Source organism: Ostrea edulis, chromosome 6 (assembly GCF_947568905.1).
Source record: "Ostrea edulis chromosome 6, xbOstEdul1.1, whole genome shotgun sequence".
Taxonomy (NCBI): Eukaryota; Metazoa; Mollusca; class Bivalvia; order Ostreida; family Ostreidae; genus Ostrea; species Ostrea edulis.
Window position 1 is genome coordinate 85,420,445 of NC_079169.1, and position 13,876 is coordinate 85,434,320.

Here is a 13,876-nt window from a genome sequence, read left to right on the forward strand (position 1 = left end):
ATCAGGAGAACTAAATGATTCCTGTTGATTTTAAGATCAAAGATCAAACTGAGAATGGTAAGATAGTGACCACTCAGTGCTGAGAACTGTCTGCTTGACAGATATCAAATAAGGTACTCTGGGTACCTTGAAAATTGGATGTTCTTACTGATTTTGAGGTTACAAGATAAAAAGTCATGGATCATAGGACATCGCAAGATAGTGTCTGCTTAATAATCTTGAAAGCCTTTTGCTCAACACACGTTAAACATACTAGTAGTACACTGACTATCTTTTGAAACAAATTTCTACAAATTATGAAAACATTCAAATGACATTAAAATATTTCCTTCAACTCATATACCCAAGATATACATAGGAATCAAAGTAGTAATCCTTGGAAGTCATATCTCCTGCTGGGATGGACCCTGGGGTTTCCCCAGGCTTGGCTGAGGATTCTGATGTAGTGCTCACTGATGTCTGAAACAGTCAACAAATTATGTCAAGATCATTTCTTACTTTCTGACCTTGAAATCGATCAGGTATTTTATCTCACTGACAACAATTTCTTTCCCCTCGAAGTCTCAGGATGACTCCTTATAAAATAAAAGAAAAAGAAAAAAGAAAAGAACAAGGGGATGCCTATGAACAGTAATATTATTTTTATCGGATAATTCTGCAGAAATTGCTTTGAATTGAAACACTTTTTGCAATTAAAGATTGTCATTTCATCACTAATTAGCAAATGGAAATTTCACCAGCTCTGTCCAGTCAATATTCAAATTGAATATTTGGATAAGGAATAGTTTTTTCTCTGAGATTGATTCATGGAATGATCAAGATATGGTGTAAGAATATATGGGTTTTATTGAATTTTGAATGAAATATTGAGATCGGATCATCAGACACAAATTCTCTTAGTAAACTTAAAATGCGTTCTCCTTATATTTATAATTACATGTACTTAATCATAAAAACCCACCTGAAAACCTATACGTCGAGCGAATAATTTCATTGATCTGTTGCTTAACCAATTTTTTTCTAACGGTCAGCAAAACTTTGAATGTACTATGTTGAGTTACAAGTGAGATACAGCACTCCCAATTCTTTGTTATGTAAACAAAAGGTGAATATAACGAACAGTGATCCATCTCATAACTTATAGAAGCAATACAAAATAGACAGTTGGGCAAAGACGGACCATGTGCCTAGGAGGAGTAAGCATCCCCTGTCGACCGGTCACACCTGACGTGAGTCCTATATCTTCATCAGGTAAACGGAGTTATCCATAGTAAAAATCAGTGTGCCAAGAACGGCCTAACAATGGGTATGAAACAAGGCAGACAGCATTTGACCCAATGAGAAGTTGTACAAGAATCATACTATGTTATTGTTTCTTTATATTGTTTCTTATAGGAGTTGTGAGATTGTTCACTATTCGTTATTTTCACCTTTCATATGACAGTTTGAAACATGGCCATGCAAAGACAACCCTTCTAGAACGACATCAATATATAACGAATCATAATGACGTCAGAAGGGACGTCAGCAGTGAGCATAGCAACCATGAATGCCGTCCATTGATAAATAGGAAACAAGCAATGTCAGCTAAAGTTAAAACAGAAGGCCAGTTAACGGCAAACTTGGAGATTGACGAAATAAACAGTCAAAGTTAACGAGAAAACCTCCATTTCTATATGTGTATAGTGAGTGGTAAAGTTGGTGTATCAATGTTGATACGGGTCTTAAGTCCTTTCTTATGTACATGACGCTTGGTTTGCTTATTGGACATTTCATTTTATGTCGAATCAAGATAAGAAAATTAATGTATTGTAACCACTTTCAATCGTAGTAAGTAGTCAGTTTGTGCATAATTTTTGTTGACATTATTATATTTTATGCTTTTTTACTTTTTCTGACTTTATTTTTATGCCATTCATGCTTTATGTAATGTCAACCATGCTGCCATAACTTAAGGTAGGTCCTTTACCTATACCTGTTGCGAGAATCCATCTTATTTAGCCAAGTGGTCAAGATGTTCGCTTCACAAAGGGTTATTCCAAGTTCGATTCTCGTTTACGTTTGATACAGGTAGTGGCTTTTCCTTCGAGAAGCACAATCAAGGACCTCATTACTACCGTCCTGTACTTAAAGACCCAATTTTAAGTTAACACCCCCAAATGGTAATCCGCCTGTCATTCAAACATTTAACAATATATCTCAGGTAGAGTGACATCTGAGTAACATCTGCAGAGACTGTGGTCTGGAGAGACCCCAGAGAGATGTTTTATTAGCAATAACAGTCAATTAGTACAGACATTCTTTAGATCTTGAGGAAGCCCAGTATACTAGAGTTTTGATAGCATAGACCTCTCCTCAACTGCTATTTTCTCGCAATTATTAGCAATACAATTTTAATATAATTATATTCTTTTCTCCTCTATATACATGTATTATAAATTACACAATCAGAAATCAAACAACACTTTGCACATTTAAATTTCTAAAACTTGTAACTTACTGAAATAATTTATATTATCATTTAATGATAGCTCTATGTTTATAAAAGAAATTATTCATTCAGTCAATGAATGAGAGAGATAGGGGGGGGGGAGAGAAAAAAGGGGTGGTGGGTGTAGTCTGTGTGTCAGCTACCATTAGAGATACAACCATTATACAAACACTGTCACCACTGAAACTCTGCAGAAGCCCCTGAGACATGTCCTGTGTATATCAAAAGTATACATAACACCCTGATCTTTTGGCCAGGTAAATTCCAGGTAAATAACAATGACCATAGATGAGCTCCGCCCACATCCAGTGATCCGTGAAGAAACCGTACAGTATCATTTTTGGGTCTTTAAAACAATATAAAAAAGTCATTTAAAATTTAAAACGTAATATTTACCTCTATACTTATTTCCCAATATGCCTCACTTTGGCATACAGAGATCATATAATTTTTATAGAGTTGTGGGTTTGTGAACGGTAGGTCGTGGAACCAAAATTTGCTCGATCCATGGCAGCGTCCGACCCAAGACGTTAGAATAGGTAGTGACTACTCCTTCCCTAAATGTTTGTCATTGAAAAGTGAGAGTTGAGGTCATTGGGATAAGGTCTTAAAAACTGTGAGGTCTGGTACCTGTATCAAGGTAGGCGTTGGTATGGTTGAGAACCCCAACTACAACAACCCTAAACTCCATGCATAGGAATAAATTCATTGTACTTCACTTACAACAGTACCAAAGGAACTAATCTACCATGCCATTCTTTATTTCTTTCTAAAGCATGAGCAGAATTGAAATTCCTATACATGTACATGCATGTACAAAATATATCCAATCTAATTAAAATCAGACTTCTTAGATCCGCGTCGTATACTCTGCGATTGTGAGCTAATTAAAATCAGATCCTAAGATACTTCCTCGTCGGAAAATCACGGTTAGTTACGTTTTGTTCCTCTCTCCATCACTTTGGGTCCATTCATTCTTACTCTCTCGTTCTCATGAATAAATATCTTAAAATATCGTTCAATCAAAGTAATCGTTATAGTAATGGGATTCTTCTGTTTTTAAAGGTAGCATCAACTTAACTTTGCTATCACAAGAATTGTATACAAAATTGGACTGAAATCGTCTTGTTGATTGGACACATTTGCTCAGGGTATACGACGAGCGCCCAATCAAATTGCTTCATTAATTATTCATGAGAACGAGCGAGTAGAAATGAATGGACCCATGGGTGATGGAGAGAGGAAGGAAGCGTAATCAACCGTGGGTTTCCGACGATGAGATACTTAGGATCTGATTTTAATTAGATTGAAAATATATCTTTCAACAAGATAAAATTAATTCAAGTACTATGTAAAACTTATACAGTACCAATTTTGATGCACCAAATGCACATTTCGACAAATAATGTCTCTTCAGTGATGCTCAAGCCGAAATTTTCGAAATTCGAAATAACAATAAACTTGTAAGTGCTAAAAGGATAACTAGAGTGCCAAAAACTTAAGCAAGAAAGAATTCGGAAAACATTTAAATCTGTTCATGTGTAGAAATGTAAACATATTTAAACGTCTTCAATGATGAAAAAATCAATATATTTCTATAAAGAATTGTACTACAGAGTTGTAGAAAAGAAAACGCCAAACTTCCCTTTAACTTAACTCTTTAAACAACTCATTTGGTTGAAGCTTAGCAATTCCACAGACACCACACACTTGTGAGTGTTGCATTGGATATTGTTGATATTCATTTCTAGGGAGTATATGATCGTCATAGTGATACTGATGGATGACTACTGTACCTATACTAGACACCGAGATCATTCTTATCAACGGTCTTCATAAAACATAAGTATGAATAGCAGGAATCGGTGATAGGGTTCAGTACATAAGATCATACGTTCCATTTGTATAGGAAGGTTAACGGTATTGAAAATGGAAAATTCTATCGAAGAAAATAACTTTCTTATTCTGATACAAGCTCTAAAGTTTGTTACTGACGGACTTAAAGAATACACGATCCAGGGATTGGATGACTTGTACAACAGACTGAGGAGAAGGGTTTCAGCTAGTGGCCCATGTACTCAGCAGTGCAACAGCAAGCACAGGGACGCCACACGGTGGTGCCAAACCTGCCAAAGCTGGAAGAAAGAGCTGGAAAAGTACATGAGATATGCTAAATTGAAGAACAATACGAAATGGCACAACGTTGAAATATCTTACTTTTCAGGGTTTGATACAGCAAAAGCCAAGGATGAACTATTCCGTGTGTTTATACAGGGATCTTTGCCAGTGACGTTTGACATTCAGACAATGTTATCGTTATTTCAAAACTGCAAGTATTTTGATATCGGAGACGATATATTACTCTTGACTTCCATTAGAAGAGTAAGAAATTATGATTTTGCCCATACAGAAGATTTCAAATTAACCAACAAGCAGTTAAAGAAAGACATTAATTCATTATCTAAATTATTTCGCCATCCTTCAATACGTAGATACCCATGTGCGTCTGACATATTATCAAAGCTACGAAGACTTCAAAGAAATGATAGAAAATTAATCGAAAGTGAAACATGTCTTTTTTTCAATTACATCAAAGAAAACTTCATTACAAACGAATCCTTGAAGATGCTAACATACTCATCCCATGAACAGAAAACAAGAAAACAACGTACAACTTCCATTCTCAAAAGGTCGAGTATGGTGGGATTTTCGTTGTTGTTTATCTTCTACACATGTGTAATCTGGATTATCTACAGCCACCCAGAGATGAGAGCTACAGAGAAAGGTATAAATTTCAATAAATATTTCAGCTGGTGATGCCAAAATAGATTCACTTACATAAAAATCTATAATTTAAAGCATGATTTGCATCAGTTTAAGAGTCTTGATGATTAAATGGAGTTAAATTTCTCTTTGGAGAAAAACAACATTACCTGCAGGAAGAGGTACATGCATATCAGTGTTTCATACACAAGAATTAATATATTATTCGGGCAATTTTCCCTCATAGATGTCAAAATTGTACCTTTTCCCAATAAGATTAAATGATTAAATTTTTAATTCAACTTTATGAAAATAATATCTCGATAATGAAAATATTTGACAGTAATAGGATGTTTTCGCCATTTATTTAAGCGTTTTTTTTTTTTTTTTTTTTTTTTTTTTTTTTTTTTTTTTTTAGAACTCTCTGTACTGTCGATTTTCTGTTGTGCGAGTCATGTTGCATTATGAATTTGAAGCATTTTGTGAAAAACTCGCAAAATAAAACGATAGAATACTTACAAAAATCAACAATTACATATGCATGTGAATTTTCAAACATGGAAGAACTCAACATTGAAAAACAAATATCCAAAATGTCGATACCCCCCCCCCCCCCAATCAATATAGCATAAGGTAGCTTTTATAATTGGTGCAGAAAACACTGCATACAGTTGGGTCAGGTTTGGAAATACATATACATACATTCACTATATTTCTTTCAAATTGAATGTAACCGGTCTTGGGTGTAAAGATAATCCACAAGATGGTTAAGGTCGTAGATTCGTTTAATAGTGGGAAACAATGAAAACAACCCTATAACAACAATAAAAACATATAAGGACAAATACAATACAAAGACAAAAGACACTATCGAACATATGATATATGCAACGATACAAATATATCTATTGGTCATCATTTTATCGTCAAAGGAAATAACTCTCTGAACCATCAATTATAAGTAATCCGACTTAACTCACTATGAGTTAAGTCCAGTTATTGAAATGAACAGAACATGTATTTGTCCAGGCAAAGAAACATAACTCTCGCATTCGATAGAATTGCGCGGTTTTGACACTATCCCCCCAAACACCTATCGTGACACTTTCCCTTTTCTAACCCGCGTATATCTACTGCGCAAGAGCGAATTGCTAGTTCTTTTTGAGTTCCATGTCGACGAAAATACAAATTGTCTCGATCACGAAATCCAATTCAACACCATCGCCCGTCCTCGACTGACTTCCAACATATTTGGGTAAAGTAAACACATATATAATTTGCGAAAATGTTGCGACGTACGAAACGCCCTTCCAAATCACCTTATGCCAGACCGGCACAACACCCTGCACTTCGTTCATTGCCCACACGGACTTCGACCCCTGCAATTATTGCCCAGACTCAACCCCGTTCGACAACCCAATCCCAAGTGGAGAACCAGATAGAGGACACGCCTCTCGCTCAACCACTAAGGCAGCCTCCCAGCCTCATCACGGAAGCAACTGTATCCACACAGCCACCAGCAGCACCTGAGACACCCTACATAACAGGTGAAAATCCTCTTATAAGCATCACTGATGAGCTTGGGGTTCACGTCCCTCAAGCCATCAAAGATAAAATTTGGGCAAAACAATATGTTGATTTGTCAAAACTTCTCGATTCAGAATCAGAAAACGGCCATGATGCGCACAAATTTTCAATCATAGAGGGTCAATTAGTTGCAGAACCCAAGGTCAAACATATTAAAATTGCCACGATCGATAACTGGATCGATGCATTTTTAATATTCGCAAGTATATATCTCGCTAGGCACCCTTCCGACATCCAGGCCATCTTGAAATATATCCATACCATTCGCATGGCACATGGCCGCCAAACAAATTGTAACTGGCTCGAGTACGATAGGCAGTTCAGGCTAAAAATCTCAAAAAATCCCACTATCTCCTTTGGTTCCATTGATGCTGAGTTATGGCTCATGTATATGCAATCACAGGTCTCCTACTCATCAAATCACTCAAAAACTGCATTCAAGTGTTTCGATTATAATTTTAAAGGTTCATGCCTTAAACCACACTGCACATTCCAACATGTTTGTATGCACTGCAACAAGTCTCATCCCCGCATACACTGTTGGTCATTCAACTCTCCTCAATCCAAGTCTACTACCCCAACTCCCCCTCGTCCAAACACGGCTCAAAACTATCCCCCACAAAGTAACGATTTTCGAAATTACAAACCAAAACATTCTTTTCAACCACAGCGGACGAGATTTAATCAACCTAGGTTCAACTCCAATTAAGCGCCCAGTACTTGCGAAATATTTAGCACTATATCCAAATACCGAAGATGCCCAATTTTTGCTTAACGGTTTCTCTTTCGGATTTTATTTGAACTACTCGGGTCCTAGAGTTTACCTACATCCGAAAAACATGAAATCAGCAAGCGAGCATGCAAATCAGTTATTGACTATTATTGAAAAAGAAATCGCATTAGGACGTATAGCTGGACCTTTTTCCAACCCCCCTTTCCCCAATTTCCGTTGTAACCCTATAGGCGTTTTGCCTAAGAAAGACGGGGGTTGGAGGTTAATTTCAAATCTATCGGCACCTGTAGGTATTAGCGTTAATGAGCATATTGACCCCATTTTGTGTTCAGTTCACTATGCTTCATTCGACCAGGCAATTTCCTTAATACAAACCTCGGGTAAAGGGGCGTTACTTTGCAAGATGGACTTGTCTAGTGCATTCAGACTTTTGCCAATTCATCCATCAGATTTTGCTTTATTAGGCATGTGTATTCGAGACCAATATTACTTTGATATGTGTATGCCGTTTGTGTGTGCCATCGCTTGTTCAACATTCGAAAAATTTTCATCATTCCTCCATTGGCTAGTAGGCCGAAAGGCACTCAATCAAAATCTCACCCATTACCTTGACGATTTCTTGTTCGTTGGTAAACAAAATACTTCACAATGTTTAGATATTGCCAATAATTTTCAGGCAACTTGTGAGGAATTAGGCGTTCCAATAAACCATAAAAAAACACAAGGCCCGACCACACGATTGTGTTTTTTAGGTCTGGGAATCGATACGGTAGCACAGACCATTTTTATACCAGACAATAAGATTCAAGAACTTCAGTCCAAACTTCATGCGTTAGTCGCTTTAAAAAAGGTTACCCTTAAAGAAATGCAATCATTATGCGGCTCCCTCAATTTCTTTGCTAAAGCCATTCCAGGCAGCAGGGCATTTAACCGCAGATTCTATAACTCCACCATTGGCATACGGAAACTTTACTTTCTAATCAAAGTTACACAAGCAATCAGAGACGACGCAAATGTTTGGCTCAATTTTCTCGAGCATTACAATGGGTATTCCCCCTTTCCAGAATTACATTGGTCTACTAACCAGGCCCTTAACCTCTTTACCGATAGTTGCGGATCCTACGGCGGAGGTGCAATTTTTCAGAATCATTGGGCAGTAATTTCCTGGCCATCTTCATGGGGTAACGAGGTACGACGGGATATTACTTTTTTAGAGCTAGTTCCCATCTTATTAGCTATTTGGGTCTGGGCTGATCATTTTAAAGCAAAGAAATTGCTTATAAACACCGACAACATAGCTTTGGTACACATACTAAATTCTCAGTCTAGTAAGTCTCAGCGCGTCATGTCTCTCTTAAGGCCACTAATATTGTTATGCCTGAAGTACAACATCCAGATTAAATCCACTCATATATCGGGCTATAAAAATTCCATTGCAGACTCTATTTCTCGATTTCAGTGGGAAAAATTCAGGACCCTCGCTCCACATGCAGACAAGAATCCAGCCCTCATACCTCCGGCATTATTGACTCTTTTAGACCTCAAGTAGATTGTTTGCTTGACGCCGCCATAGCAAAAAACACAGCATCAACTTATCAAAAAGCCCTAAACTCTTTTCTGAACTTTCGTATCAAATATAAATTGCAGTTATGTTGGCCCCCACCAGTTGACCAGTTTATTAACTATATTGCTTTCTTGAGTGCCAACAAAGTATCGTTTTCAACCGCTAGGTGTTACCTAAGTGGCATTAGTTACAAAATTCAGTTAGAGGGCGGTATTGACAATACTAGGGCATTCATAGTAAGGAAAATGCTAGAGGGATTCCATAGGCTGAACCCAGCAAAGGATACCCGTTCCCCTATCACTCTTTGTATACTGAACCAGTTAATACCTATCCTGCCTGTAGTTTGTTCAAGCTCATACGAAGCCACTATGTTTTCCACCGCTTTTCAGTCGGCATTTTTTGCATTGTTGCGGGTTGGCGAAATTACCTTCACTAGTCATGCCACTCCTACACTGTTGTACAATGACGTATCAATGGGCGATGAACATATTTCGTTGTTTATAACTGGTTCAAAAACGGATCAATGCAATAAGGGTTCTACTTTGCACATTCCACTGAACTCCCAAACAGATTCATTGTTCAAGCACTTGCACAACTTTTTGTCCATTAGACCCCAATCACGTGGCCCATTTTTCTGCCACCTTAACGCCAAACCGCTCACTAGATATCAATTTACATCATTATTGCACAGGTCTATTGAATTTATCGGTTTAGATACCTCTATTTTTAAGTCTCATTCATTCAGAATAGGTGGAACTACCCATTTGTTTTTACAAGGAATCCCCGAAGATGAAATTAAGGCTAGAGGCAGATGGAAATCTGACGCATTTAATTCCTATATCAGAGCCTAAAGTTTAAATTTTTTAGTATACCTGCAACATTTCGTGTTCTAATTGAATACCCAAGTTTGTAGGTTCCCGTACTACTGTCTGGATCATTGGCTCTTCCATTATTAATCATGCTGCCCGCCACGCAGAAAAGCATTTCGGAAACCAGCATATGGATCTACTACAGCACAATATCTCAATTTTTTGGTCCGGTAAGAGCGGTATGGTGTGGGAGGAGGTGGAGCCAATAGTTAAAAGTATTGTTCAAAAAAGGGGCAAACCTGACGTTATATTAATTCATGGCGGGGGTAACAGTATTGGTACAATGCCCTTGGCTAGATTGCAAAAGTTCATGAAATTAACGTTTGCAAATTTACAAACTTTTCTTCCACAAACTCGATTCATATGGTCCCAAATTCTCCCCAGGCGTTACTATAGACATATGTTCTCAAATATTGCAGACGATAAAGCACGTAAGCGTATCAACAAATCTTTAGCGCCATTTGTAATAGCACGCAATGGCGCATACATAAAATACCCAGGACTTCAACAATGTTCTTCCACGTTTTATAGAGACGGTACGCATTTGTCGGATATTGCTCAGGTTACGTTTTTAAACACCATCCGGGATGGATTGCTTAGCATCATCCAAAGAAACGCTCGAATATTTCCTTAACCACACGGCTATTTGATAAGCAGTCTCCCTGTCATGGCTCGAGCAAAATTTTGCCCGCTCGTGGCGGATGTCTTCATGTACGTAAATATTTCTCATACATACATGAAGACATTTGGCCGAATTTTGCTAAGCCTGCCACAGATTTTGTTTCATTCCAGGTCCGTGGCTAATAATTAGGCTTATTGACATTGCATGATTGATATTGATTGATTGACAAATTGAAATGATTGATTGATTGAAATGATTGATTGATATATTGATTGATTGACACATTGGTGGAATGAAATATTGATTGATTGATTGAAAATATTGATTGATTGACACATTGGTGAATTGAAATATTGATTGATTGACACATTGGTGGATTGAAATATTGATTGATTGAAAATATTGAGTGAATTATTGATTGATTGACCGAACATGGATGGACTATTGATGCTACAACATAACTATCCAAAAGTCGTTGTAGATCATGGATTTATACATACTGATGTTTTGTATTAATATGAACATTGTCGTTGAATTGAAAATACGTTTTTATTAAGTAAAGCCATGACAAAGACTGCCAATACGTGTTATCGTTCTGTTCTATTGAAATAATTGATATTACAAAAAAACGAATATAATGTACTGCAGTAAATTGCATTTGTACATGTACATACCAGTTTATGGAACTGGACTACAGCTTCCGAAATAAAGGCGAAGCTGCTTTAAACTCTCTTATGATGACCTATTGAATAATTTACTAAAATACTAAATTCTGTACACATATATCACTCTGCGCATTTAAATTACTTAAAACTCATTATTTACGTAAAGAATAGAAATTATGTTTTTCCACAATTCTACTTTCAGTAAATATTTCACTCATGACTTGCACACAAGTTTTATGAATAAAGAAAAGTTTAATTACTTATTTAAATTCATTACTTGCATTTAATCATATAGTAAAACTATCAGCTACTTACAGTTGTTGGTGTTCGCAAATCCTCTATAAATTAAATACAACATGTATATACTTTATACTTTTTAGAATTCAATAATGGCAACACCCCTTGGAATCTCTTTCAAAACTAGATTTCCTGAACTATTTCATAAAAAGAACTCGGGAATTCCCCCCAGGAATTCCTATTGGCTAGAACAAAATACTAAGACCAATCAGATGACATAACAAGTATGACACCTAAGAGATACATGAACTAATCCAAGTTATGTTTTAACTGGACCCTTACGGATTAAACCATTACATTTAAAAGGGGTGTTTAGGTTTCTTTAACACACAACACAAAGTTAGTAAGTAGCGCAGAGCAATATGTATTGAAGTGAATGAATGTGAATGGCAATATAAAAATATAAAACTAAACTAAGTACAACTACCACATGAATATTTCACTTTTCCCGTATACTAGTATACCCCCAAATGTGATTGTTACATTTGAGTGATTTTCTAGCTAGACTTGACCGGTGACTTTCATGGCGGACATGCATGCCATATGCATTGCTTTTACTCGTATTTATAAATCTATATTTTGCATGAAGTGAATGTGAATATGAATAATGAACAAGTAAAGATAACGAACAGTGATTAATCTCATAAATCCTATTAAGAATACAAAATCAAATGAAGTGTCAACACGGGCCTCTGGACATACCAGGGGTGGGATTAGGTGCTTAGAAGGACTAAACATCTACTGTTAACCGGTCACACTCGCCGTGAGCTCTGTATCTTGATCAAGTAAACTGAGTAATCTGGAGAGAACCCCGGTCTTTCAATCGGCGACAGAACTTCATCTGTATTACGAATTTGTCGAAGATTGTCCCAGACGATGGGCAATACATTATATGAAAAGGAAGAGCTTGATACCTTGTCAGAATGAATTAAAATGTATGCGAGGAATATCAAAATCACGTATTAGACCATCGTCGGTTGCCCACGGGTGCTTCTAGTCGATTCTTTCCATCACCAGGGAGCGTCTGTGGACTCAAAACCGTGGTTGGCGACGATGGTATTAGAAACTATCCTTCTCTGTTTAGTATACCAGAAGTGATCAAAGAATTAAATAGATTACATAAGAAATGAAGTTCAGTTATTAATTTCATAATCAGCATGTCATTTCGGGGCATGAGTGTTACGTCCGGAACAGCGAGCCATCTTATCTGCTGAAGAAGCATGGTCTGGTGTAAGTTGATTTTCATTCTTGAGTTCCCTGTTGATGTCATCGGAGAACAAAAACGGTCTGCTCCTGTGTATCATGTTTTTCCTTGGGAATATGTTGTGTATGTGTTTTGGTAGATGGTGAGACAACCTCCCTTTCAACGGGAACTTTTGGTGAGTCAGATGTGAGAGAGTTAGGTCTTGGGGTTCCCTGGACAGACACTGGTGGTATGTCAGTATGGCTCAAGAATGGCTTTTCATCTGGCTCCCTGTCATGGTTTTAAGGAAGTTTCATAAATAATTCCTTTGGGGACTTACATATTTCTTTGTGGAGTAAGTCAGTGTCTATGGTCTTTGTAGGCACGTGTGGTTTTACAAGTATGAATTTTCTAAGGAACTTACTATTTCAGATGGTAACCCTACCGGGGCCATCCATTTTAACGACGTATTGGTCAAACTGACGAACTTCGAGGAGGGATGAGGTCCTGTTTGGTTCTGAATGTGGACTTACTTATACATTTACATATTTTTTCAGCATTTCTATTAGTCCAAAATTATTTTACTTAAAAAAGAAAAGAAAAGTAAATTCCAAAGTTAAATCATTAAGATTTTCGCAATATCAAGAACATGACACCATATGATTTTATTTCATTTAATTTTTTTATGTTTTAGAGGCATGCAAAGTGATGATACATAAAAAACCATTCCAACTGAACTTTGACTTCGAGTTTTACCGATCTCAACATGGACCACTTATTGGACGTCATTGGCTGTTGAATGACCTTGACTACCTAATATACTCGACAACCAGAGGTGTTCTGTTGGTCGCCGAAACGGGGTATGGAAAATCTGCGATAGTGTCTCACCTTATTTGTCAGAATGATAGACGTCTCCCTGGAAACTGGATATATGAGCGAATTGTATCTTATCATCTGTGTAGACATGATTCTAGACGAAGTCTTTCTCCAGGATTGTTTGTAAAAAATTTGGCGGGAAGTTTCGCATATCAAATTGCAAATTTCCATGATATTTTGAGGGCAAATCCGTTTTATGAAGCTTATTTTAAACAAGGTGAATGTC